The 26394-nt window shown below is 40.4% G+C and overlaps 1 protein-coding gene and 1 long non-coding RNA gene across 3 annotated transcripts in view; one reads left to right on the top strand and one right to left on the bottom strand.

The window, feature by feature from the left end:
• The window catches only part of SV2C (synaptic vesicle glycoprotein 2C), a 91852-nt gene extending 89117 nt beyond the window's left edge, over nucleotides 1-2735 (bottom strand). The window contains exon 1 of one of the 2 annotated variants that reach the window (XM_058171272.1): nucleotides 2449-2735. The gene's annotated coding sequence lies outside the window, so the exon portion shown is untranslated. The remainder of the gene's footprint in view (nucleotides 1-2448) is intronic. The other variant, XM_058171273.1, reaches the window with a different exon arrangement.
• LOC131192270 (uncharacterized) lies at nucleotides 1596-24765 on the top strand. Its single transcript, XR_009153684.1, has 3 exons — nucleotides 1596-1774; nucleotides 12035-12159; nucleotides 24330-24765. It is a non-coding gene; the product is annotated as an uncharacterized LOC131192270 (long non-coding RNA).
• Nucleotides 24766-26394: the final 1629 nt, after the last annotated feature.

Below are 26394 nucleotides of genomic sequence, written 5' to 3'. Positions count from 1 at the left end.
CCCTGCATTTATATGGAGAAATAGGATATATTTAACAATATACCCATCATTGTTATTACACACTATTTGTTATGTATGTAACATACACCAAAATGCAGCTAAGTCTTTCTGGATGTTTTTATTCTTTCATGTGTCCAAATTAATGGAGAAATCACACATTCATATAAATTTCTTGTAAAAAAAGAGATTTTGAAATATAAAAATAGCAAAGTGTTTAATGAAAATCTAGGAAAGTTTTTTTGGGAAAAAAAATAATATAAAGCTGATGCTGCGGAATATCTCGTACAGTACATACTTCTGGATATTCAACATTAAGCTCTATTAGCAGAAATTATATAAATACTTATTCTGGAATAGTACATAATTAAATGCAGCTTTCTGCTCAGTAAGTTCGGGTATAGCCTAAATTAATAAAGATAGAGACTTAAACTGTAGCATTTAATTTTTTGCTTCCCTTTTCCACATAATTTGTCTGCACTCGTGACATTTATCAATGAAGTTGCAATATTTTTGCTGTTCAGTTTCCTTTTTATTGTAACGTTCTTATAGTCACACATAATAATTTAAATGTTTAGCAATTTCTTGCCAAGTTAAATACTGTTGTTCATGAAACACACAAATGCTGATCTGCTTTTTATGTAGGCAGATGTTAGGATACATCACCACATATTCATCTTTTCCCAATGATTCTAGGGAAGGAAACATATTTTTTCTAGTAATATTATTTTTTAACTCAGGTTAAAATATTAGTTTATTTAAAAAAAAGGAAAGCATCCCGATTCCTTTCCAGTGAACAACACCCCAGATATGGGTTGTGATGTTGTGGCAGCCTTTCTCTAAACAAGGACACACTGGATCATGTCAGCTCCCTGCACTGCAGTGCTATTCAGGCGAGAAAAGGTAGGCATCGCACGCTTGATGGAGATTCCTCTTAATATTCTGTCCTTTCTAGAAACACCATTCATTTCTTGGAGGGGAGGGAGGCACAAAAAATGTGGAATCTCCCTAGAAGGGGTGGGGGGAGGAAATCCAACGCGGTTATTCTTGCGTTTGAAATTCCGATGTAGCATCACCACAAAATTCTATGCGGAAAAGAACTACACCGGGTCCTCCCGATCACCGAAACTTAAAGCCAAGTACCTCAGCTGTATATAGCTGCGTGGGAACTCCCGTCCTGCTCGTCGATCCTCCCATCCCCGCCCGCTTTTCGCTTACACGTCAAAGTGGCAACCCCGTGTGAGCCCACCCATCCCCAATCCTCGTCAGTTTGCAGGGATTAATTTCACGCTCCCCGGGCGCGCGGGGGAAGGAGCAGGATTCCCTGTAGCGGCTACGCGGAGTCGCACGTGCCTGCGAGTCCCGAGACGCCAGCCGTCTGCTCCCCAAAGCCCCCCCCCCGAGAATAACCTGTCTCTGCCTCGGATAACCCCCTTCTTCTTCCTCCGCCGCCCCCCACCCCACAAATCCACGCCGCCTTCTCGAGAATCTCTCTCCCTTGTTACTGCCGCTGCAGCTCCCTCCGCACGCCAAGTAATGGGAAGGAGGGAGGAAAGGAGGGAGGGCTGGGGAAAAAGGGCGCAGGAGGCAGCCGCGCACGACTAAGTCAGTTGTGCGTCAAAAGTATTGGGCGACTTAAAGGAAGAAATGCACCACGTCCACAGTTCCGATTGCAAGATGAAGCGCAAGCCAACAACTTTGCAAGCTTCCGAGAGAGAGGGTGAGGGGGAGAAAGAATCTTGCAGATTCATCCTACCGAAAGAGAGAAGCCCGAGCGGTAAGGATGCGTGTGTGTGAGAGAGAGTGTGTGTGTGTGCGCGCGCGCGCGTGCGTTCAAGCCCTTTGCAAAGCCTCGAGGCTTTCCCCGGTCCAGCACACAGCAAACCCAGGCGGATTGTCTGCAGCCACCCGGCACGTTTTGCGCTTCCTTCGCCGCCGCCGCCGCCACTCTCGTCCGCAGCTTTTCACCTCGCCTTTCTGCCCCCTGCTCCCGCATTGCCATCCGCTTTCCCTCCCTAAAAAGTTCTCTTTGCCCCCTTCCCCAAGTTGGGGGGGGTTTGATATGCAAAAGAGAAGGCAAAGACTTCGACGACCCCGCCAACAAGCTGTGATTTCCCTCTAGAAACAGAACCCCCCACACACACACACACCCCAAAGGGCTGCGCCCGCAAAGGAAACGGAGGCGCCTCGGACGAGACTGCAGCACGACCGCAAACCCCACGCCGCTTCACTCTCGGCAAAGTCCCGCGGAACTCCCCCAAACTTCTGCGCCTAAGAAAACCGCCCGAGCGTGACTGCCGCCGTTCGCGCAGCACCTCTCCCTCCTCAAAGGACCTGCGGGAAAAGTGCGAAGAGAGCCCCGTTTCCCAATCGGATGGGTGAGGGGAAGAGAAAACTCTCTCCAAAGTTCCTCGCGGCAGTGGCGGCGTTGCGAGTGGGAACCCCGCTTACCGGCTGGAAGCGCAGCCCCGGCTGCTGTTTCTGTCTCTTCTCCAACCACTCGGCGCCCTGCGTAATAGCGCTGCGGCTTGCTCGAGGTAGCTGCAGATTGGACTTTTTCCCCCCTCTTCCTCCGTCTTCTCCTCCTTGAGGAGGAGCCTCGCGGCGTGACCGAGGCTGAGGAGGGGCGGGATAGTAGCTGCGCGGATCCCCCGGCGCCGCGCGCGTCCCCTGCGCTGCAGTGGTGAAGCGCTTTGCCAAGGAAAGCCGAGTCTCTCGGCCGGGCGGGAGGCGAGATCTGGCATCGCAGGCGTGGGAGACTGCGACGGCCGGGCAAGCCCATTCTCCCTTGGCTGCTTGGAGAAAACAGCGGGAAAGCGGAGGAGGAGGAGAACGAAGAAGATGGGAAGCCGTGAAACGGGACTGAGGGAAGGGAGGGAACGGATAATTCAAGTGGACGCAGTATATCGGTCTTTCCGTACAACGGCGGGGCCGGACTTGATGAAGCGGAACAAGTATGGAGGCTAAAACATATGAAGACCAGTTACAAGAACTGGGCATGGCTAGTTTAGTGAAGAGAAGGACCAGGGGTGACATGATAGCAGTGTTCCAATATTTGAAGGGCTGCCACAGAGAAAAGGGGGACAACCTATTTCCAAAGTACCTCAAAGGCCAGACAAAACAATGGATGGAAACTGATCAAGGAGAGATTTAACCTAGAAATAAGAAATAGAAATTCCTGTCCTATTGTTTCCTTTCATTATATCCAATTAATATAGTTATTACATACTCATACATATGCTTATATACTGTATAGTTATTTCATGCTTACTCTTACATATACTGTGTGACAAAATAAAAAAAATAAATAAATCAACCAATGGAATAGTTTGCCTTCAGAAGTTGTGGGTGCTTCATCACTGGAGGCTCTCAAGAAGAGACTGGAAGGCCACTTCTCAGAATAGAATAGAATAGAATAGAATAGATTTTTTTATTGGCCAAGTGTGATTGGACACACAAGTAATTTGTCTTAGTGCATATGCTCTCAGTGTACATAAGAAAAGATACGTTCATCAAGAATCATAAGGTACAATACTTAATGATAGTCATAGGGTACAAATACGCAATCAGGAAACAATATCAATATAAATCGTAAGGATACAAGCAACAAAGTTACAGTCACAGTCATAAGTGGAAGGTGATGAGTGGTGGGAACGATGAGAAGATTAATAGTAGTGCAGACTTAATAAATAGTTTGACAGTGTTGAGGGAATTATTTGTTTAGCAGAGTGATGGTGTTCAGAGAAAAACTGTTCTTGTGTCTAGTTGTTCTGGTGTGCAGTACTTTTGAGGGTAGGAGTTGAAATAGTTTATGTCCAGGATGTGATAGGTCTGTAAATATTTTCACTGCCCTCTTTTTGACTTGTGCAATATACAGGTCCTCAATGGAAGGCAGGTTGGTATTAATTGTTTTTTTCTGCAATTCTAATTATCCTTTGAAGTCTGTGTTTGTTTTGTTGGGTCACAGAACCAAACCAGATAGTTATAGAGATGCAGATGACAGACTCAATAATAGTATAGGGTCTCCTGCTTGAGCAGGGGGTTGGACTAGATGACTACAAGGTCCCTTCCAACTCTGTTAATCTATCATACATTCCTTAACTGCCAAACATGCAGAATTAAAAGTGCTCTGGAATGGCAGTGAAGCAGGGGTTTTAAAAATGCCCATGCTGCTGATCAGGGCAGTGGATTAGGGTTGCTCTGTGCCAAAGTAATGTCCTTCAACAGGCTCCCAACAGTACTAATTATTATCGTTAGCAAGGGACTGTGGGAGTTAGATTTCAAAACAGCTGGATTACATCAGCTTCCCCACCTCAGTGGCGCAACCTACCTACTGCAGTGTGACAGAGGTGTACCTGTCTTAGGCTAATGAAGAGAAATCGGTGAGCCTGGGAGACCAATTAGTAATACAGAATAACATTTCATGGAACAAAGCTTGTGCAGTAATAGAATTGTCCTTACATCTTTACATTGCCAGTGGCTCTATTCCTAAGCCACTTTCCCGTTGGGGACTTTCAGCAACCAGCCTCAAAAGACCATCATTCAAGACCATTGTTCCCACAGTGAACCTGCCCAGTTACTGAGTCTGGACTGGTATATTCCGGTTCTGCATGATGAATGAATCCTACTTAAGCCTAACTCTATGAAGTGGCTGACATGAGGCATTAAGATACAGTTCCGAAAGACCCACTGAGATCACACTGTATACCAAGATGAGCTCATAAACCTGGCTCCAGATCACCTAGCTGTACAGCTATTTAAAATAGCGCATTTGTGCAAGACACTATGACTATGCAGGCAAACTGTGTTCATGGGAATACATGCCTAAAAAGGTCTACAACCTGTACAGAAATAAAGCCCACAATGATAAAACTAGCTTGGAAATTAAAAAAAAAAGATTCCTATTCTAAATATTGTTTAATGCAATCCCTTAAAGTTTTATCTTTTTGTGGAATAATCCAATTTCCCCAGCCATAGAAAAAATTATTTATTTATTTTATTTAAATTATGTGTGGCTGCCCATCTTACATATAGTAACTCTGGACAGCTCACAGCAAGATTCATATAAATTAATCAGGTTGCTATAGTAAAACAATTAAATGGTTGAGGATAGCAACAATCTCAGCCAGTATACTATCTTAGGCCAAGAGTTATCAGGTCTATCGAGTTGTTCTGCTTGCTCACCAGAATATGGGCATCTCTTCCCACATTTCCCCACTCCCTTTTTCATGAAACAATAGACCACCTGAGTTGGTGGGAAGAATGTTAGTACCTATGGACATCCGTACTGTATAGCATGTATGTTGCTACTGCGTAGTATCACTGGTACATAGCTAGAAATTGATCAGCAGTATGCAACCTAGCCAACAGCCAATAGCAGTATAATCTGTTAAAACAAGCAGTGATTTACAATGTGCGACCTGTTAGTTTCTCTTTTCTACTAGCACTGCTTTTGGGGGATCCAGATTGGAATTCTTCATGGAAGGAAAAGAAGTTTTTTAAAAAAACACTTCCATACAAGTGACTTATAGCATCTTAATTACTTTGACCAGTAATCACTGAAGTAATATAAAATTGGTCCTCAATATTGTTATGCTGGCACCATTATGGTTGGATAACACAAGAAGATATTATAAGACCACATTTGGAATATCACCATGATATAAAAAAGATGTTGGAACTCTAGAAAGAGTGCAGAGAAGAGCAACAACTGGAAGCTAAAACATATGAAAAAGGTTGCAGGAATTAATTTTGTCTAGTTTAATGAAAAGAAGGACTGGGGGTGACGTGATAGTACTGTTCCAATACCTAAGGCAGGGGTGTCAAACTCAAGTTGTCACTGTGGCATCATGTGACATATCACAACTTTTTTCCCCTTTGCTAAACTGGGCATGGGCATGGCCAGCGTGTGACACATCTGGTCCTTGGTCCGCGAGTTTGACAGCCTTAATCTAAGGAGTTGTCACAAAGAAGAGGAAGTCAATATACTTGTTGTGACCCAGACCCAAGTAGGTAGCAACAAACTCAGTCTGTGATAAAATAAACTTTATTCGAACAGCTGGGAATTACCTCATTCCCAGCAGCCTTCAACTCAAAAGTAAAACAAAGGCCTCTCAAACACAAATTCTTCAGTTATCACAAACCTGAGTCCAATTAGGCAAACTGCCAAAGGCCCTTCCTGATAAATGTCCAGAAGTTACCAAAACACAGAGCAGAGAATGCAGCTACAAGCTGAAACACCAGTGCTGGTCTGTTATTAAGCCTTATGGGAGTAGCCAATCATCTCTTGGCCCTACTCCCGAGTTGTCTTCTCTGCTTGAGCTGCTCTTGCCTTTTGGCAGTTCTCCTCATGCGTGCATTAGGAACAGGCTCCTCCAGTTCCTCTTTCTCACTATTATCAGTCTCTGGAGGCTCTGGAGTCTGCACTCACTTCCCGATGGCCCTGGTCTCACCTCAGCCTCATCGCTGTCTGACTCCGTTGCCAGCACCGTAGGCTGCTGACGGCCCACAACACTACTCTCCAAAGCACCTGAAAGTAGGACAAGAAGCAATAGATGAAAACTAATCAAGGAACCAACCTAGGAGAACCTAAGAAATTGTTTCCTGACTTAACAATTAATCAGTGTCACGACTTGCCTCCAAAAGTTGTAGATGCTCTACAGCACCTACAACAGGAGGTTTTTAAGAAGAGAGTGGACAATCATTTGTCTAAAATGATATAGGTTTCTTGCTTGAACAGGGGGTTGGATTGGAAGACCTCCAAGGTCTCTTTCAATTCTGTTATTCTGTTAAATTGGAAGGTGTGGAAATTACTTTTGTCTTTGGAAGTCTAAATTGCCCTCCATACTAGACTAAGCTGTTCCCTGCCCAAGGAGGGAAGTTTCTATTGATACCTATGGAAATATCCCTAACAAAACAAATACTAGCAATGAAAAGAAAGCCAAAAACTGAGGACTAGAGCAATGACGGAGAGTGAACAAGTTACCAGACCCATGCTGTTTTCTAAATATGAACTAGATTTGGATTCCTTGAGAGTTATTGGGGGATTTGGTTTTTTTAAAGCAGAATTTAAGTGCAACATATTCACTAACTGTAAGAAGACAATTCTAATAAAGTGCACTAGATTTAGATTCCTTGAGAGTTATTAGGAGATTTGGTTTTTTTAAAGCAGAATTTAAGTGCCACTTAACAACATATTCACTAACTGTAAGAAGACAATTCTAATAAAGTGCACTAGATTTAGATTCCTTGAGAGTTATTAGGAGATTTGGTTTTTTTAAAGCAGAATTTAAGTGCCACTTAACAACATATTCACTTTAGCTGTAAGAAGACAATTTTAATAAAGTGCACTAGATTTGGATTCCTTGAGAGTTATTGGGGGATTTGGTTTTTTTTAAAGCAGAATTTAAGTGCCACTTAACAATATATTCACTTTAACTATAAGAAGACAATTCTAATAAAATATTGTGAATTGGATATTTGCATTTCAAATAATACCTTGTGTATGCACACTATTGTACATAACCTGAACCAAATGACAGTTCCTCTCGTTAAGAACATGAGTTTCAAACTCTTCTCAGTCATTCATCTTAAACTCTGTGACATGTTACCTGGACTATGACACTGCAGTCACAACAAAAATAGTGACAGGATACTGTAGGCCTGTCATTTTCTTGACACTTCAGGCCAAAGAATCACCCTGAGCACAAAGCTGCCTTTCATCTATATGTTATTTTTCTTATGCAGTTTGCATTCTCTTAAGTAGAAAATTTTCTGTTTGTAGAAGGGTAAATTAAATTGAAATATTTATAATCTGACAATGCAGTTCAATTTGATTTCTTTTTTATATAACTTCATTGAATTACAAAAACAATAGAAGATAAAAAGGGAAAGCCAGGAAAAAAGTAAGATAAAAGAAAAAGAAAAAGAGAATAGAAAAGGAATGAATTATTACTTTCTTTAGATAAAAAGATACATCAAATTCTCAGATCAATTTTCTTTCTGACCAAATCATGTCACGCTCAACTAAGTAAAAGGATAGCATGGGATCAAAGTACTAAAAAATAGAAAATGCTCTACCAGTTAAAAGACATGAACTGGAGTTGATTCTGCCTTTCATGTTGGCTGTGTAGAATGCAGCTGTCAGGCTCCAAACCAAGAACGATACATGGCAATTCTTTCAAGCTGAGTTCTTTATTGTTTCATACCTATAGACAAAAATTTACAAGACAGAGAACTATCTGCATCCACAATATATTCTGTGAACTACGGTATTAGGGAGGAGTTGTCTTCGCCATCTTTCTCTCACACGTGACAACTGGGCTGAATTACCTCTTATTCCTCTGGAAGGTAGCCCCTTCCTTCTGGGGTTCTACCACCTCACTACCTTTCATAACAGAAACTGGGAATATACCTTCTAAATTGATAGCCCTTTTTACATGTTGGATCAGCAAATGTGCACTTCTCTTTCCCATCTCCTGAGTTACTGTAGAATATATTTCTATATCTAGCGACATCATTTGCACATTGCGTTTCATTGATCTGCTTTCTTAAATATTTTTTCCCCTTGCTTGCTTTACCAATACCACATTGTATTATGGAAAGATTTACAGAACTGATAAGATAATCTGACATGAAGGCTATCAGATTTCATTGACTAACTACAAGAAAATAAGACACAAAGGTTAAAAATTTGATTGGCTGAATACTTTTTTCCAATTTGATCAGCAAGATAATTTAGCAATTAATTAAGGAATTGAATGTATTTATACCAGCTAGAAAATTCCTTCTCCAAAATCAAATATATTATTACATATCCCAAATAGCATTTCAATATGTAAATAAGGCAATCATATTAAATGCATGACGATAAAGCTGCAGTTTAGCTTACAGTATATTATATGCACATATCAATATGATTATTAGTTCTAAGAAAATAAGTCACCAAATAAATCAAGACTGTTGACATGTAGCCTATTAATAGATAGGAGAATATAACAATTATCTCAAACACAAGAAGGTTGGTGCATGATCCTTCTCTTGTTCCAGATTCCATTTTTAAAAAAATGTATAATTCCATCTGAAAAGAACAAAACTAATACTCTTCGAAGACAAAGTGGTACTTTAGTTTTCTTATATGAAATTTTAAACAAATTTTCTTACCAAAACTGACCAGACCAATTCTAACCACTAAGGCTGTTAACCTATACCAGTGATAGCTGACCTTTTTGCCTTTGCATGCCAAAAGTGAAGGAGTGCAGGGGGTCACACGTGTGCATGCCCACATTCATAGTTCAATGCCCCCCTGCGCCCCACTCACCCTGCGCATGCACGCATGCTCCCCCCGTTTTTGGCACGCAACGGCAAAAAAGGTTACCCGTGGGCCCAGAAGGCCCATTTTTCACCCTTCCCAGGCTCCAGAGGATTTCTTGGAGCCTGGGAAGGGCGAAAACAGCCTCCCCACGCACCCAGAGGCCCCTTGGAGGCCCTACGGAGGCTGGAAATGACCCATTTCCCGATTTTTGTAGGCCCAGAAGGCCCGAAAATCGGCTGGTATGCGCATGTGCACTGGAGCTGAGCTAGGGCAATGCTCATGTGCCCACAGATATGGCTCCATGTGCCACCTGTGGCATGTGTGCCATAGGTTCGCCATCATGGATCTATATGCTTCTCTATCACTGAAAAGGTTTGTGATTGACCAAAGCTATGATAGGCAATGGAAGTCAGAGTAAATGGTAAAGAGCATGGATTAAATAAAGGAATTCACTTTAAAAAAGTATCTACTTAAGTATGATTATAGATGTATACATAAGAATTGAAACAAGTATAATTGATATGGCTGTTTATGATGAAATATTGAAAAAAGCCCATTGAAGCATATATGGATTAGGGCTAAGAGAGAAGGGTATATGACATGAAACAAATTTTCAGATCTTGGGAAAAATAGACAAGGATGAAAATAGAATGACTATAGGAAGTGAAGGCACAAAAATATATTATAGGATAGTTCCCTCTCCCAACAGAAACAGATATAAGAAGATGTGAAAACTGCTGGAAAAGGAGTACAATTGATTGTTATAGAAATATAAATGGAAAATATGACTAGTATCCTTGGTGCAATGATGAAATAAAAAAGGCTATGGATAATCATATACAAAATTTATTGTTGCAAAAATGAGAACATAAAAATATTTGTTAAACCTATATATAGAAAAAAGATGGTCACAAAGAATGTAATCAAAGAGGGCTACAGCATTAAGATTAAAGAAGTTAATGTTAAAAGAAGCATAAAAATGAATGATGTTGAAGAAAATAAAAATATTGTTTTTTAGAAACGGTTTTTTTAAATTCGCATTTATACCCCGCCCTTCTCCGAAGACTCAGGGCAGCTTACACTATGTTAGCAATAGTCTTCATCCTATTTGTATATTTATATACAAAGTCAACTTATTGCCCCTAACAATCTGGGTCCTCATTTTACCTACCTTATAAAGGATGGAAGGCTGAGTCAACCTTGGGCCTGGTGGGACTAGAACCTGCAGTAAATGCAGGCAGCTGTGTTAATAACAGACTGCATTAGTCTGTTGAACCACAGTTTACATAACATAATAACAGAGTTGGAAGGGACCTTGGAGGTCTTCTAGTCCTGCCCAGGCAGGAAATCCTACACCATTTCAGAAAAATGGCTATCCAACATTTTCTTAAAAATTTCCAGTGTTGGTCCATTCACAACTTCTGCAGGCAAGTTGTTCCACTTATTGATTGTTCTGTCAGGAAATTTCTCCTTAGTTCTAAGTTGTTTCTCTCCTTGATTAGTTTCCACCCATTGCTTCTTGTTCTACCCTCAGGTGCTTTGGAGAATAGCTTGACTCCCTCTTCTTTGTGGCAGCCCCTGAGATATTGGAACACTGCTATCATGTCACCCCTAGTCCTTCTTTTCATTAAATTAGACATACCCAGTTCCTGCAACCGTTCTTCATATGTTTTAGTCTCCAGCCTCTAATCATCTTTGTGGCTCTTCTCTGCACTCTTTTTAGAGTCTCAATATCTTTTTTACATCATGGTGACCAAAACTGAATGCAATATTCCAAGTGTGGCCTTACCAAGGCATTATAAAGTGGTATTAACACTTCACATGATCTTGATTCTATCCATCTGTTTATGCAGCCCAGAACTGTGTTGGCTTTTTTGGCAGCTGCTGCACACTGCTGGCTCATATCTAAATGGTTGTCCACTAGGACTCCAAGATCCCTCTCACAGTTACTACTATTGAGCAAGGTACCACATATGCGGTACCTGTGCATTTTGTTTTTTTTGCTTAAATGTAGAACCTTACTTTTTTCACTGTTGAATTTCATTTTGTTAGATAGCGCCCAATGTTCAAGTCTGTCAAGATCCTTCTATATCTTGAACCTATCTTCTGGAGTGTTGGCTATTCCTGCCAGATTACAGATTGGTGTAATCTGCAAATTTGATGAGTTCCCCATCTAGCAAATATATGAAGAAAGTAAATGAGTTGAAGTTATGGTTGTATTGAATTTTATCAGATGTATAAAATGGTAATAGGGTAGAAGCAACAATGGTTTGCAGGGTTAGTTAGTTAACAATAAAACCAGTTAGCTGTTTCCTTTTATATTTTTTAATCCGGGATCTTTAATTTCTTTGATCTAGCATTTTTTATTCTTTTTCTGTATAAAGTTGCTTACCCTGAAATGAAACACCATGTATATACCTTGCTTTAAAAATAAGTCTCCCCTCCCATTTTCTTTCCTTTTTGACAGCCCTACATTACTGTCAATCAAATATAACTTTGAAACCACATTTTAAAATGTTCACTGAACCCTTTTCAATATAATTTGTTGGGTAATTTACTTCAGGATCTGAGTTCATTATGTATTAAACTATACCAAATGTCCTTATTTCTTAAATTATTTTGTTGTTCTGACAAATATCCTTTGAAATGAATCTCTTGTACAATTCTCTAAAGGTAAGGTGAAGGTTCCACTTGCACATGTGTGCTAATTGTTCCCAACTCTAGGGGATGGTGCTCATCACCGTTTCAAAGCCGAAGAGCCAGCGCTGTCCGAAGAGGTCTCTGTGGTCATGTAGCCGGCATGACTCAACGCCAAAGGCGCACGGAACGCTGTTACCTTCCCACCAAAGGTGGTTCCTATTTGTCTACTTGCATTTTTTATGTGCTGCTAGGTTGGCAGAAGCTGGGACGAGTAACGGGAGCTCATCCCGTTACATGGCACTAGGTATTCAAACCATTGAGCTGCCGACCTTTTGATCAACAAGCTCAGCATCTTACCCACTAAGCCACCATGTCTCTAAGCCAATTCTCAACATTTTATAAATTACTATAACACAGGAAGTTAAAAGACATAAAGTTTCACACTGCTCTGAAAAGAGAATATTGATGCTAATGTGAAGACTAAAACCCTCACCCAAATTACAGTTCAGAAACAGCATCTTTTGCTTCATGTATCATAAAAAAAATCCTGAACAGGATTACAGTATTCATTTAGTATAAAAAAATAGTGGCTGCTAGAATTACAAATACTTAAAACTAGATATTTTCAAATTTCTCTGTTTAACATTTTATGCAGACTTGTACCTTATATGTGAAAATAGTCAGCAACACTTTGTTTGATATCACTGACCCTTGGTGGTGGTGGTTGTTTTAAATCCTGGTACTAAATTTAACTGTTTATTTTTCATTATGAGCATGTGCTTTGTTTCCTTGTAGTCTGCACATTTTTAAATCAATATATTGTTATAGTTAGGGAAGTTAATTTAAATTCTGTCACCGGGAGATGGATATAACCACATTCTGGTTGTGGATGTCCTCAGGGAATGATTCCGGTAAGAATGGAGTAAAAAATAAATAAATAGATAGACATTACTCAACAGCTCTGTGGAGTAAACTGGATTATCTTGTCCCACCTCTAAGTGGTATTTTTAAAAGCTACAAACATTTGTTGCAAATCATAGCTTCTTTTCATGAATTTACTATAGTATAGTTAGTCCTCAAATTACAGCCAGTTGATTAATGACTGTTCAAAGTTATGATGAACTTTTAGAAACCTACTTACAACTAGTCCTCAAAGTTATGACTGCCACACCCCATGGTCACATGATTGAATTTCAGGTGTTTGGCAACCAGCTTGCAATTATGACTACACATAGCACATGGCAATGATGTAACCAAAATTTGCAACTGCTTTTTATGGCTTTTGGCATTTTTGGGTTATTTCACATAATAACCATGGGATTCGCTTAACAACCATATGATTTGCTTCATGACCCTTGTAAAAAAACAGTTGTAAAATCAAATTCGGTCACATGGTGTCTAGACTTATGACCACAATGACTCACGACCAAAATTCTGGGTTCCATTGTAGTCAAGAACTACCTGTAGTAGCTCATCTGCACCTAGAGCAATAAGAGTCAACTGGGAGCATTGTCCAAGTGAAATGGTTCTGGAGGTTTTGTTATAAGTCCCTTTTATCCTTTCCAAGATGCTGCTAAATATTTTGGTGAAGCTGCAGTATTTAGATTTCTTTATTTGAATGTGAGAGAGCATTGGATGCTTCTGATTCTTTTGTCATATAACTTGTATTTACAAATATAGTAAAAGAGTCCCAAAAGTTCTTTTTCACAACTAAATTTTCTTTGTTTTTCCTTGAAGATGTTTAGCTTCTCTTGGATGAAAAGTGAAATGTCTTTAAGCAAGAACAAAGGAAGTCCAGTTCCTTTCCCATGTTGGGTGGTTAGATAGGTGTTCTGTCCCCCCCACCTCAGTCCGGGAAGCACGAGCGATGACTTAATTAGCCAGCAATTCAGTCCACGGCAGCTATCAGCTCTGGCAGCAAACTAGCGAGCGTCTGCCAAGTTTCTCTGTTATCTTTTCTTGATGCCAGTGAGTCAACCAGGAAACCAGGAACAAACAGTACTTCAGCTCAAGTTCTCTCTAAGCAGTTGATTTGTTCGCCATGGAGTAGTATAGCAGCCCCTGCTGCTTTTATACCCTGTGGGGTGTGGATCCGTGACTCAGCACTTCCTAGGCCTGCCCCACCCCTGCTGTTGTTCCCGCCTCTCCTGTCTACGAAACCTAGGATCCAACCAGGACTGATTGTCCTCAGCTGGGTCTGGGAGCATTTCCTGGGTGGGGGGAGATACAGGAGACAGAGGCCTCGTTATTTCTTCCACCTGGCCTGCCTCTGGCTCCTGGAGCTGAGCCAGAGAGGCTGGCCCTGCAGAAGGAAGCCCTGATGGCCCTTTCCCCTCACTCTCTGAGTCACTCTCTGGCAGGTGGCCAGGCCCGGGGAGGGGGGCTGGAGCCACAACAATAGGCTTTTCTGTCAGCTCCAATAAAGGTCCTCCGAAGCAGCGGCAAACCTGTAGTGAAAAAGCTGTTGCTTTTTGAAAAAGCACCTTTGGGACAGCCATGACTTGGATGACTGAGAATCTCCACAGATATATAGTAAAAGAGGTTCCTGAAAGTTGCAGGGTACATATTGACCCAAGCACTGTGTCTGAAGAAAACAACAATTACAGCCTATTCCAAGTAAAATGTCTTTGCTCTGTATTTGCTTCACTCCAAACGCTTCTTACATTTAGTGTGGCTCCCTGTGAAATATCCAAGACTATGATTGTGTAGAGGAGGACAAAGTACAAAGGAGCCTTGCAAAGGGACTGGAGGATTTCCTTTGAGGGAAAGGATAAAAGAGTGTGGTACCAAGTGCATGAAAAAGTTGAAAGGAAGAAGCATGTCTCAAGAAAGTGAATTACTTTTGGTAGGAGCAGATGTGCGAAGGAGAGAATGCAAGGCAGTGCAATGAGAATGGGAAGCTGATTGACTCTGACCTGGGGTGTGGCATCTATTCTGAGGATCATGGTAATAGACTACCCAAGATTTTGGATGCAGCAGAAAGTTTGTTTACAGCAGTAAACAAAGTATGTTCAGTATCTCAGAAAGCTGCGATACTGAACATACAGATTCTCTGTATGGCTAAAAAGAGAAATTTGATTAATGTTTAAAAAAGCAGAGGAATATTGAGCTCCAAAGCTAGCTAATTGTACAAGTATTATTTTATGTCCATTGAAAAACAGGTCTGTGGTTTCTTTCTTTGGTTCATCTATAGAAGGACTACCATGTCAAAGCTCCTTCTACTTGTTATGGGGTTTTTTCCCTATTGAAAATGGGAAATGCCAGCTTGTTAGGTTTTTTGAGGTAGGTCAACTCAAGAAATTGGTACTTTTAAAACTACTGATACTCTGTTGTTGCCAGTTATAATAAAAGCATCTTGAAATTTGATACCAAAGAGAATCAAGTTGGGGCAATCTTTAGCTTCTTTCGCACTCCCTTTTCTGTTCTTGGCTGAAGCAAGTATTTACCTAACAGCTATTGAAACACTCTCTAGTATAGTCTAACTGGTCTTTAAACAGGTGAATAAAAAAGCAAATGTAGGTGTCAAGGTAGCATTGGGAAGTGTTGTGAATATTGTGGTCCGCTGGCAGCCTGCGGAGCTGGCAGCAAAGTCAGACAATGAGGAGGTGGGGAGGAACATGAGTCAGTCCTGGAGTCTGGAGAAGGCTCGGACGAGGGCTCTGCGTCGGAAGCAGAGAAAAGGCCATCTGGGAGGTACGTGATGCCTCCGGAGCCTCTAGAGTCGGACCCAGTGGTGGGATTCTACCGGTTCTCACCGGTTCGGTAGAACCAGTTGTTTAGTTAAGCAGTTCAGAGAACTGATTGTTAGAAGAAACCTCCTTTTATTTTTTTCCACTTTACAGGGTTAATCCTGTAAGGAATTACAACTTTCTGGTGTTATTTCCTAGCCTAATCTTTATTGCCCTGCTTACAGAAACTGCCTCTCCATTAACCCTTCTTACATTCTTGGCAGTACGCCTAGACTTACTGCCTCTTCAGGTTCCAGAGCTTCTCGGATTTTTTTTTCTTTGACTTTTTAAAAGGGGAAGGGTTGTTTTTACACTGCTGTTGTAAACTCCAACTCCTTGTTGGAGTTCTTCCCGCCAGGATACAATGATCAGCACTTTGAAGAAATAATTGAATAACAAAGCAGAAGCTTTTAATGACAAGGAACCAAAATGAGTGACATTCAGCAAGGCGTATTGGCTAGCTAGAAAGATTGACATTCAAACGTGAGTTTATATACCCTTTCGAACTTTTGGTCTAAAACTGGTTTTTGGTGAAGTTTAATTCTGTGCTTGGTGATGTTTAATCCTGTGTTTAGTGATGAGATAATTTTCTCTATTCAGCTTTGTTTGGAAGGAAAAAGGTTAATCTCTGTTCCTGAAAAGAAGCAGCTTCGGAAATCTGACTAGTTCCTGTGTCTATTTGTTCTGGTAATTGGTTTAAAAAGCTACAGATACTCTGTTTGCTCCTTTGCTTCATTCTGGAGAGCTTAAATGACCTCTCTGCTAAGGGTTTCACTTTATGAGCAAGAGTTTGCTGCTGATAGTTCTCATTGCATTTTAACTATTTTAATTCCTCAAGGTGTTCTGCCACCCTGCCTGATTTGTAACTCCAGTTTGCAGATATTTCTAATCTAATGATTGGTATTTAGGGCAGCTTTTTGCAAGCAAAGAAACCTTTTGTATTTTTGTACAGGTAATCCTTGACTTACAACAGTTACAATGGCACTGAAAAAAGTGACATGACTGTTTTTCACACTTACGACCGTTGCAGCAAACTGTCAGGGCGAAAAAGCTATGTCACATGACCATGCCTACCTGGTCACATGAAGCACTGCAGTTGTGAAATGAGTGACACAGTTGTTAAGAATGCTGCAACGGGCATAAATGATGACTGGTCATAAGTGTGAGGATTGGTCAAAAGTACGAGGACTGTCAGAAATCACTTTTTTTTGGCCCTCTGGGTAGTCCCTATGTGCATAGGGACCACCCAGAGGGCTGAAAAAGTTATTTTTGACTTTCACACTTTTGGCTGGTCCTTGCACTTACGACTGTCTTCATATTTTATGTTTTGCGCCCTATCTTGTAACGGTGGTGAAGAGAAGCAATTGTGAAATGAATGACATGGTTGTTCACAAAGCTGCAACCGGCATAAATTTGAGGACGGTCATAAGTGCGAAGACCAGTCAAAAGTGCGAGGACTGGTCAGGAATGACTTTTTTCAGCCCTCTGAGTAGTCCCTATGCACATAGCCACAGCCACCCAGTCACGTAACCACCTAGCCACACCCACCCAGTCACATGACCACCAAGCCGTCAACACCCCCCCAATAAGCCATGCCCACAGAACTAGTTGTTAAAAAATTTGAATCCCACCACTGGTCGGACCTCAGCGAGGCAGAGGAACAGGGGGAGCCTGTTCCCAGTGCACGCATGCGCAGAGCTGCCAGAAGGCAAGAACAGTTAAAACAAAAGGGACGACTCGGGAGTAAGGCTTGGAGATGATTGCCCCTCCCATAAGACTTAAAAGAGGAGCAAAGGCACATGGGCGTTTGCAGGAAGCAACACTGTGGATGGTATCGGTTTGTACTTTGAAGGTCCGTTTTTGACTCTGTGTTTCTGTGTGGCCTTGCCAAGATAATTGCCAATTAGGTCTTTGGCAGCGGGTTCAAGAAGATAAAGGTGTGTGTTTACCAGCCTTATCCGAAGGAATGTGGCAGACTTCTGTTGGACTATTTATAAACTCTTGGTGATTCAGCACGTGCTGTGAATGAAAGGAATTCACAGCCGTTAAAATAAAAAAGGGGTTTTTGGTTCTAATTGTGTGCTTTTTACTATATCAGGAAGCCTAGGTCAGAACAGTGAAGTTAAGAGAGTTGAAAAAAGTTTAATGAGAATTTGGAAAATTAGTGAGGAGAGTCTAACAGAATTAGAGGTTAAAAAGCCTCACACTAATCGTATAATGCAAATTTATTTTTATTTATTTATTTATTTGTCAAACACAACAGTATATATATATATGTGTAAGCATGAAATAGCCATACGAATTGGATACAATCAAAGGGAACATTAGGACAGGAACGGTAAATACTCAAATTTATAAATACAAATACTCAGACTTTTGGCACTTTGCTAATTGATTCAGCCTTCTGATTCATCAGGCATTTGTATACTGCTTTATGGAACCCTGTGGTCCTTTTCTCCTTGGAAAAACTGTGAGAGTTGTGTTGTCCTATTCCTACAGCTGAAAAAAAATTCCAAGTTGTTTTTCAGGAACAGCCTCTTTCTAAAAAAGACAAAAGATGTTTAGGCAAAAGCAGAGGGCAGATTTTATTGATGCTAGCTGACAGACACCATTGGACAAATTCAGAGCAGCCCACTCTGGAAAATAAAATTATAGGACTGGCTGAAAATAATTTCAAAAGATAACACAATTAACAATTTTCACTCACAAAGAATGCCCCCTCCCCCATGTAATGACCAATAAATGATGTCTATCAAGATAAAGCAAGCTTTGTGGAAACCTAATTATTTTCATTCAGACCACCAATATTCTCTCTCTTGGCTCATCCTCCTATGCTTCTAAAGAGCACATGAAGATATTCTTGAAAATTCTTTTTGTCACCATGGGTTTATGACTAGAAACATCCGCAGAAATCTAATCATGTTATCAGAATGCTGAAACAAGTATTGTGCTGTTACAATGCAAGCTCCCCCGTTTTCATAAGTGCATATAATGACATGATGTATATATGTACAAAAGGGTCATCACTTGCATAGGGTTGCTGCAATACTCATTTCATCATTTGCACCCCCTTCCTTCCACATGGATGGCTCTGTTCATGATACCTTCTCCTCCTGCCACATCTTCAGCTTCAGTAGTATCAAGCCTTTCTCAGCTGTTCCAGTTTAAAGTCATGTCTTTCTTCTTTCAACACAATTTTTCCATACTTCACCAATGAAGTGGCTGATGATATAGTCCAGTGATGGATTTCAAATTTTTTTACTACCGGTTCTGTGGGTGTGGCTTGGTGGGCGTAGCATGGCTTGGTGGGCGTGGCTTGGTGGGCATGGCAGGGGAAGGATACTGCAAAATCCCCATTTCCTCCCAATCAGCTGGGAGTTGGGAGGCAGAGAATAGATGGGGGCCGGGCCAGTCAGAATTTTTACTACCAGTTCTCTGAACTACTCAAAATTTCCGCTATCGGTTCTCCAGAACTGGTCAGAACCTGCTGAAACCCACCTCTGATATAGTCAGGGATGGAGAAGTGCCAGTTCCTATTAGCCAGTTTAGGCTGGCATGAGCCACTCCCTTTGTACAGTCTCCAGTATCACAATGGTGCTGTAGGAGATGATTAGGCTGAGCCCGAGGGATGGGTCAAATACATCATCACTCATACATCTCTTGTGCCCACAAGAGATCTAAGTCCACCTCCTCTTGAATTCCTTCTCCCCTTATCTACTGCCAATTTCCTTTGGTCATTAGTAGTTCAGATTCTTATACAAAGCTTAAGCTTGCAATAAATCTATACCCATTTAACTGCCTGGATCTCCTAATTTCCCTGGCACATGACATTAATCTGAACTACTAACAGCCAATTAGATTGAGGGCAAAAGAAGAAGGGGACGACAGAGAACGAGGTGGCTGGATGAAGTCACTGAAGCAGTAGGCGTGAGTTTAAATGGACTCCAGAGGATGGTAGAGGACAGGAAGGCCTGGAGGAATGTTGTCCATGGGGTCGCGATGGGTCAGACACGACTTCGCAACTAACAACAATAACAACAACAACAATTAACAGCCAAAGGAAATTGGCAGTAGATAAGGATAGAAGAAATTCAAGGAGGGCTGGATTTACAGTAGATCTCTTGTGAGCACAAATATACTCAAGACTGATGACACGTTTGACCCCTCCCTTGGGCTCAGCCTGATCATCTCCAACAGGTGCTATTCATTTCAGTAGAACCTGGAAACTTACTAGTGTTGGAAGAAATATCCATCTGGGTTCAGTTCCAAGTGGGGACAAAGACACTGGAAACATGGAGGCTGCTTGGAAAGATGGTTTAATGGTGGCCAGGATCACATGGCTTGAGATCCTGAACAGAAAAGGGGCTGAGATCCTATGTGCTCCCTGGTTTTATGCTTTTTCTGAGCTTTGAACTTTCTGGGGCACAGGAAGAGTATCCTGATTGGTTGCCAGACTCCCAGGGGGTGGGGGTCTTAGCTAACAATGTAGGTTGTCCCTCAAGCTTGCCTGAGTCTTGCTGGCTGATGTAATCTTCCCAGGTGCCATGTGGTGAAATGGGTAGAGGCTAATCCTATCATGTCCTGAGGGCCATGTCTTAATCCCATCACCCTGGAGCTGAAGGTCTTCTGTGTTGTAGATAAGATGTCTTTTGTCTTTCTGGGGCTATTAACAAAGGTGGGGGCCGCTTTCCAAGAGCATGTTTCTCCTTTTCTCATCCAGGAAGGTATAATATTCTGCTTTTTAAAATATTTCCTAGAATATTTCATTCTTCTAGGAGGGGGGTGGGTGCTAAATTCCTACACTAGTTATTTTCACAAGAGCTGAAGGTGAGATTGTACAGGCAAAGCCAAGAAACAGCCATCTAAATTATTATGCCATTAGTGAATTTAGCCATGTGGTCAACTAATTTTTGACTTTGCATGGTACCTAAATGTGTGCAAGAGAAGAGAAGATATATTGATATGAAAGAGGTTGAATGAAGAAAGCTTTCCTCTTGCCTTTCAGTCCAGCATGCATCTTCCCAAATTTAACAAAAGAGTTTGCCTTAAGATCACTGCTTTCCTTGGGACAATCCACCCAGGCAACAACATGGGTTCTCCACCTCATTGATTTCCTCTTGCATTCTTGTCTCAGCTGTCTCCTTTCTGTGCATCCTGTTCCTACCCACCTGACATTTTGAAACAAACAATAGCTAATTTAAAAAGGCAATTTCACACCTCACCTCCCCATCCAAATTGACCACTTCTGCAAGCCGGGAAAGCTAGAAACTGCAAATTCAGGGCAGAATTTTCACAAGCCTCAAGTAAGCAAGAAGGAAGAGGAGCAATGGCTAGTAAGATTAGGAAGTAGAGAGCTTGATATATGGGACACAAAGATTTTCCTTTGGAGAGAGAGAATGAGAAGCCCTGGATAGCTGTAGATATGATAAGTAAGGTGGCAGTTGTAAGGTGCTCACCCGCTGTCCTGATCAACCTCTTCTTCATTAGTCATAGGTTCAGTGCTCTTATAAAAAAAAGAAAATCCTATTAAACTCACGTTTGAGTCTGAATATAGAGCTAGGATTCATTCAAAAATAGATCCTAAAGCAGCTGACAACACTGGGAGGTCTGTGTGGTGAAGCAGATCTTTGCCATTTATCATACTACTAACTCCAGCAGAGCCGGATACCTGGAGGGTTTTCCTGCTGCCCCTTCCAGCCGTTTTCTCCATAGGTCCTGTTTTCCTTTACCAGGCAGCTTCTACTAGATTACAAGCTTCACCATCAGGGAAGACTCAGTCCTCATCAACTCCAGTTTATATTGGTAGATGTTTTCCCAGCAGGAAGTCACATTTGATAGGAGGAATCCACTAATTGCCTTCTTCAAATTAGCAAATTAGCAAAGACCAATAATTCGCCTCCTTCCTGTAGCAGTGTAGGCATTAGGCATGAAGGCAGAAAAGTGTACATTGTGTGTACTTCCTGTTCAAGGTCTGCTGTAGTGGTGAAATGCACTTACCTTCGCTACCAGTTCAGGAGTGTGAGTGCGCGCGCCTCTGCTGCACATGCGCAGAGCCTTCTATGCATGTACAGAGGGTCAAAAATGTGATGTAATGACGTCCCAGCAGGTGGGCAGAGCCTCCCACCACCGGTGCTACCAGTTCGTGCAAGCTGGATAGATCCAGCTGGATTTCACCACTGGTCTGCTGGTCTGACCACCTTACTGTACCCTCACACAGAAATACAGGTATAGATACAACACAAGCATCTCCACAAATCCATTATCTCCCTTTCAAACTTTTATTGATTTATATTAGAATAGCCATCCAAATTTCTTTTCTTGCTGTTCACAAATGCAAGTTAGCATTTTCTAGGCTTAGTTGCCCATTCTCAGTTCAAAGCTGAGCCCATTTCTCTCCATAAAATATTATCCTCTTCATTCAGCTTCTGTATCCCATTACTCTTTTCTTGCAGCAAAGCTCACTTTGGTTAGGATTCCTGGATTTTTTTTCACGGAGACCATGAATATCTAGTCAAATTATCCCAATCAGTCACCTAAGTCTAAGAATGTTTAATTTCACAGTTTGGATACAAAGGGGAGAACAAGCTCATTATTTTTATGTTATACTCTATATTAACTGCATTTATCAACAAGCTTTGGGAGCCCACAATAGAGTGGAGCTTGTTAGTTGGTTATATGATGGTTAATTGACACACACCCTATATACTTGTTGCCAATTTTATCTTTTTTATTTTTATATCTTTTTTATTTTAAGTTGTCATTTTATGGTTTTTATGAATTTGTTTTTTGTGTATTTTTATTATGTATGCTGGCCAGAGTGACTATAAGTGAGATGGGCAACTGTCGGCTGTCACCTTATGCTTCCTGTACTTCAGTGTTATGCAGTGACAGGCTGCCATGAACTGTGGGGAGGGGGTATGAGGAGGGGGGATACTTGGGGAATCGAATGTAGAAACTGTACCTCATCAAGATGCTGCCCCAAGGTCATCCAGCTGGAAGAAGGAGGGAGCTGCATACCAAATTATGCTTGGACTGACATTATGAAAACAATTTGCATGGGCTTGATTGGTTTCAGTGGGGTCCGGAGCAAGGAACAGTTTGGGGGGAAGTAGAACTTAGGGATTTTGGCACAAAATTCTCAGTTCTGGCTATGCAATACGGCAGTACACTTGATCTCTAATAAAACTACACCTTTCTCAACAAATGAAGCCAAGAATCCTTTCTATTTAGAGATTTAGGTTGTGGCCAGTCTGACAGGCAGCTATACAGATAATGTAAACAAACAATTAATTTTCAAAATTGGTAACTTGTAACATCTTTGGATTCAGGGTAAAGTTTATAAAATCATCAGCATAGGAATATTTACAGATAATATGGAAACCTCTTGCCACGAATAATGCAGTGCATTAAAAATTATACTGCTTTTGAGCAGTCCAGAAACTTCAACTGGTTTGCCTTACTTGTATGGATAAATATACTATTTTCAGTTTTGCTCTCCCTAGAGAGGCTTATTAGTTTCAGCTGAAGCTTTCAAATGAAAGTTTTGAAGATGCCTAAATTTTTGGTTCTCTTGAGTAGTTAAGTTTATCCATTTTTATTTCAGTAATTTTTATTGCTGAATTTTATTAAGAATTTTAACAATAATAACAGATGAATGAAAAGAAAGAAAAATAAATAAAAGAGAATATAATATAAATAAAAGATAGAAAGTAAAAAAACTTAAGAAGAGAAGCGGTGGTGGGGCAAGAACAATATTTAAAGAAGTGACTTCCAACCCTTTTTCACAGCAGATATAAACAATCTTTTTCTTGCCCTTTTAAAATTATGCTTCACTTCTTCCCATATCCCAACCATTTTCAATCACCAAATCCAAAAATTATTAACAGTTCTTCCTAGTTTCTGTAAAAAGTCCCTACAGGTTTTCCAGTACTGTATTTTGCAATTTTGTTTTCTCCCTGATCAAACAAGTCAATTTTATATTATTTTCTTTTACGCTGTATTCTGACCTTCTCAAGTGACTTCAGAGTGTTGTCATAGCATCTATTCTCCATCCATATCTTCCTCCTCCAACCCTAAAGCTATTTGTAAAGCCCCCACAGTCCTCTCCTTAGTCTTTCTGTTTTTTAATTGTTCCTAATGTTTTTGATATGTTTAATCTGCAATGGGTTCTTTGAGATTTTATTCTGTGGCTCTGGTGACAGGTTATGGTCATGTTTAGTTATGTTTTTATATGATTCATTTTTAATTTGGATTTTGGGAACTGCATAGTTGTTTATTTATCTGGCAACATGGAAAGGAGAAGAGAGTATGGGGAAAGGGAGTTATGTGTCAGCCAAGAACATTTAATGATGAATGATTAATTTTGGCATGTCAGGTAACAAAAATAAAACAAAATGCATAGATAAATGCTTGCATACAGCACTAATTCTTACACATGAATGTCTTTTACAATCAATTTTCAACATTCTGTTTTAAAAACATAAATATGTAATTCCTATATACACACATATAAACATGGTTCCCTGAAATTGCACACTATCAAAAATGAAAGAAAGCAACCACTGCACTGAACTTAGCTCCAATGTTTAGATACCTGTTGCTTTTTAAAATCTATATTATCAACCACACTGATTTTCTACTCCCCCCCCCAGATATTTGCAAACTGGGTGTGCTACCAACCTGCTTTCCATTGAGGACCTGTATACTGCATGAGTCAAAAAGAGGGCTGTGAAAATATTTACAGACCCCTCACATCCTGGACATAAACTGTTTCAACTCCTACCCTCAAAACGACGCTACAGAGCACTGCGCACCAGAACAACTAGACACAAGAACAGTTTCTTCCCAAACGCCATCATTGCTAAACAAATAATTTCCTCAACACTATGAAACTATTTACTAAATCTGCACTACTATTAATCTTCTCATCATTTCCATCATCCATCTCCTTCCACTTATGACTGTATGACTGTAACTTTGTTGCTTGTATCCTTACGATTTATATTGATATTGTTTCCTGATTGCTTATTTGTACCCTATGACTATCATTAAGTGTTGTACCTTATGATTCTTGATGAACGTATCTTTTCTTTTATGTACACTGAGAGCATATACACCAAGACAAATTCCTTGTGTGTCCAATCACACTTGGCCAATAAAAAAAATTCTATTCTATTCTGTATGCTGTTAACCAATTAGGGGTTTTGGTGTACAAATTCAAGCATATCCATAAATCATAGTTTTATAGCTTGTTGTTCTTCAGTGCCAGCCATCATTCATTGTCTAAACCTGTGATCCAATATGAATCCTAGCCAAATTGTTAAGATTCATACAATTTAGAGAAAAAGTACATTATCATTATTAAACCATTCTTTCTGCTACAAGAGCCTCAAGAATGATGATAATCGCAGGCTGTAAATAGAACCCTTGTTTAATCTGATTGATAATCTGTTGGTAATCAGAATGACTTTGATTTTCAGCATTAAAAAAAAAATGTCCAATGTACAGCCAAGTACAAATACTTACCCAGACTCTCTACTGTTCTACCACTTCTACACTGACAATCTAAATAAACCCAGCTGAGCATAGTTTGATAACATCTGGCTTAACAATAGAGACACCTAAAATATTAATAATTTGGCACAAGTGCTTTGACCCACTTTCCTTTTATTTAACACATTTTTATGATATTTTAAGATAATTTAAGGTGCAAAACGAATATAAATTGCGTGTGTGTATGTATCAAATAAAAATCTTTAGTTGAATACTTAAAATGAGGAAAGGGCATCTCAAGGTTAATTGCTCTTCTTGACATTTGGAGAAGTATGAGTTTTTGGAGTAGTTCAGGCATAAAAAACAGTTGCCAATACTGATAGAGAACTGTAGAACAGAGAAGAAACAGTGTACCCCCACAATGAGAAAACTACTTTTTAAACTTAATTAGTAAGTCCCTGTAAAACTAGAAATGACATTGCTATTAAATCTAGTATTAGCTCAATTACAAAAGAGAAAGAACAATCATAGCATTTTCTCATTGCATATTTGATCTTTTTAAATATCTAAAGTATTCTGATATCTGAGGGAAAAAATGAACAAAGGTATCATGAAGAAACAGCAAAATAAGCATAGAGGGACAGTTTGTATCTGGCCATTTTAGGTTCCTTACATTCCATCCAAAGAATTCAAATAAATATTCTATGTATCAAACAAACAAGTCAGTTCTAGAGGAGATCAACCCTGACTGCTCTTTAGAAGGCCAGATCCTGAAGATGAAACTGAAATACTTTGGCCACCTAATGAGAAAGAAGGACTCACTGGAGAAGAGCCTAATGCTGGGAAAGATTGAGGGCAAAAGAAGAAGGGGACGACAGAGAACGAGATGGCTGGATGGAGTCACTGAAGCAATAGGCATGAGTTTAAATGGACTCCAGAGGATGGTAGAGGACAGGAAGGCCTGGAGGAATGTTGTCAATGGGGTTGCGATGGGTCGGACACGACTTCTCAACTAACAACAACAACAACAACAAATGTATTACCTTTTCCTTATGGGAACCATTACATTAGGAATTCCATGTTATGATTCACTTTATAATACTAAGTTGGTTTCCATACCTCAGATTCTGTACTACTCACTCATTAACCAACATAGTAACACTTTCTGCTTTCGAAATCATTCATATATTCCAGCATAATATATATTAATCCTATCATTGACAC

Source organism: Ahaetulla prasina, chromosome 2 (assembly GCF_028640845.1).
Source record: "Ahaetulla prasina isolate Xishuangbanna chromosome 2, ASM2864084v1, whole genome shotgun sequence".
Lineage (NCBI taxonomy): Eukaryota > Metazoa > Chordata > Lepidosauria > Squamata > Colubridae > Ahaetulla > Ahaetulla prasina.
Note: the sequence above shows the minus strand (reverse complement) of the source record. Positions and strands in the feature narration are given on the sequence as shown.